This window comes from Furipterus horrens, unplaced genomic scaffold, assembly GCF_987537825.1.
Source record: "Furipterus horrens unplaced genomic scaffold, mFurHor1.1.pri manual_scaffold_2, whole genome shotgun sequence".
Taxonomy (NCBI): domain Eukaryota; kingdom Metazoa; phylum Chordata; class Mammalia; order Chiroptera; family Furipteridae; genus Furipterus; species Furipterus horrens.
In genome coordinates, this window is record NW_028327172.1 from 163,535,960 (window position 1) to 163,538,745 (window position 2,786).

General features: G+C 40.6%; 1 non-coding gene across 1 annotated transcript; it reads left to right on the plus strand.

Annotated features, from left to right (window-relative positions):
• Positions 1–705: 705 nt before the first annotated feature.
• On the plus strand, positions 706–869 carry LOC150019858 (U1 spliceosomal RNA). The gene has a single exon (XR_016509389.1). It is a non-coding gene; the product is annotated as a U1 spliceosomal RNA (small nuclear RNA).
• The last annotated feature ends 1,917 nt before the right edge of the window (positions 870–2,786 follow it).

Below are 2,786 nucleotides of genomic sequence, written 5' to 3' on the forward strand. Positions count from 1 at the left end.
TCACTTCCGCACCGGACTGGTGCCTCTCTAGCTGTAGCCCTGGCTGTCATTCCCAGAGTTAGTGGGTCTGCCGACATTCTAGGACTGTGGAAGGAGCCCTTTAAATAAGTGGACTCTGCTGAGAGACCGGAAGTTTCTGCCTCCACCCCAACCCCCACTGGTCTGCACAGTCAGAAGCAATGAGGCTTGATTTTCGCCGGTGCTGGCACCATGAGCTTCTGGTCCGGTGAGGAGCTGGGAATGCTCCCCAGGTTTCCCTCCTGACTTTTTAAAATGTGTGACTGCACTTTCTGTTGGCCTGCTGCTGTTGCCACCACACTGCGTCCTCTCTGCCCTGGCTCTGCCTCTCCTACTTGTCTGGATGAGTATTTCTTCTTTATATCTTTGTTTGCTGGACTTCCATGCAGTTTGTGTTTTTTTTGGACCTTCTGGTTGTTTCTAGTTTTGAGGTAGTTGTGTTCCTTCTTAGCTGTGGACGGAGATGCAGTGTGTCTGTCTATGCCTCCATTTTGGTCGGAAGTCCCAATGAAAGCCTTTTTGATGTAGCATTTGTTTTTGTGTCATTTTATCAACCTTTAGTTGTCTGTGCTATTTAGGTAAGGAAAATCACGAATATACAAAACCAATGCTCTCCAGAAAAGGTTTATGAGTTAGATGTTTTCTGAAATAAATACTCAAAGCAAATACTAAAAAATTATTTAAATAATACTTACCTGGCAGGGGAGATACCATGATCACGAAGGTGGTTTTCCCAGGGCGAGGCTTATCCATTGCACTCCGGATGTGCTGACCCCTGCGATTTCCCCAAATGTGGGAAACTCGACTGCACAATTTTTGGTAGTGGGGGATTGCGTTCGTGCTCTCCCCTAGGGAAAAAAAAAAAAAAAGAAGAACAAGAAAAAAAATTATTTAAATAGTTCATAAACAATGATTGACTTTTAACCTTAGTAAAGGTGGTAGTATTTACAGTTTGCGATACAAATGAAGAGTTCTTTAGAAATGATTAAAAAAAAGCCCAACTCTGATTTTATTTAAATTACCTTTCCACTAATGTTTCTTCTCTTTTTCAGGAGATGAGCCAAGATACCATGGTGTATTTAGAATGCATTTTATTTTATCAAGTAATTTCTATTGTTCCTATATTTTATAATTATTGCTGACCAATAGAAGTCTTGACTATTCTCTGTGTGTGTGTGTGTGTGTATTTTTTTTCTCCTCTATGGCAAAATAGGAAAAATAAACATCGGGGATTTGAAGTCAAATTGACCTGAGTTTTAATCCTAATTTGCTGCTTAATTTTGGGGTGTTGGTCAAGTGCTCTAAATTCTCTAAACTTGTTTCTTCATCGGTAATATAGAAATAATATTAACTAATACCTACCTCACTGAGTTGTGAGGACTAAATGAACTGTAGTAGTGATTGTTGGTATTATTAATTATAGTCTAATGAAGATACTAAAGAAAGAAAATTATCCAGAGAGCATATGGTCAAGAATGATTTTTTTTTTTTTAATGGGGGAAGAGGAATGTCACAGAAAAGCCACAATTTGAAAAACCAACTCCAAAATAATCACAATTGATTGTTCAGTAAAATTAAGGAGCTTCTCTATTTCTTGCCAGCCTATTTATATCAAAATGTGTAACATGGGACCAGTTTTGTTTCTTGGCATGTTTCTGGCTACTTGTAAAGAAAATGTTCAGTTGCTGTTGTTCTGGGAAGCAGATGGGTGGATGGCATTTATGAATTGTGCTTCAGATGGAGAAACTGAGGCATCAAGTAATTGATTGCTTTTCCCAACATTCCACATCCCGGAAACATCAAATTTGAAGTTACAGTTCATGAATATCTTATGCCTTCCAGCTATGCACTGCAGAAAGCAATTACCAATGGATGAGATGCTAAAAATGGGGGCTTTCTCTAAGGGAGGCCAGCTTCGGAGTCGTGCTTTTGTGTCTGGTACAGATGGCCAACTGGTAGTGCCTACCAGGGTTTCCCCCCTGCAGCCACCCACCCTCAAGTGACAGCTTTTTGCATCTTCTTGTCTTAATTAAACCACCAACAGAGAATGCCAGTTATCTGCTTGTGTGACACCTCTGAATATTAAGTAGCTTTTGTAATTAATTATTTTTTGAAAGCCTTTATCCTCCATAATTAAATAAATCTTTGAGAATTAATAATAGGTTAGCATGGTATATGGGCTGAAAATTCCATGAGCAATAACTTGGCAGTGTGGGAAGAACTTTGCATCCAATACAGTGTTTCTATTGATCAATCCATAATGATCTGAATGCTCCCAATACTAACATTACGACGTGTTCCTTCCTTTCTCTGTATTCCCGTGCACCCAAGTGGAACCAATTGTTTCTGCACAGGGTAAGATATAAAAATGCAGATTTGCTTGAATAACTTCTTGTCAACAAGGCAATCTGTGTTGTACATGAAAATATGCTGGAAGCAGCTGTCTGCCTCATATTGCCCTCTGGGTTATGACGGTGATACTGTTTAGTAACTTTTGTGTCTTTTTGTGCTGGCAGCCACTTTGAGACCAGATAATAGATGCTGGCAAGATCTTGCTTGAAGTCACAGGCCTGGAAAGAGTGGCTTTAATCAGCTGGCCCTGATTAAAGTCACTCTCCTACAGCGATCTTGTGGAATGTGACTGAGGTGGCCCAGCCCACAGGACAATCCAGTATGCCACAACTATCTTAGAAGGGGAGCCTGCTTTTTTGCCCTTGAGAGGCCAGACAGCTGGGGAAGGGGGATACTCTGCCTCAAGGGCCTGGTGT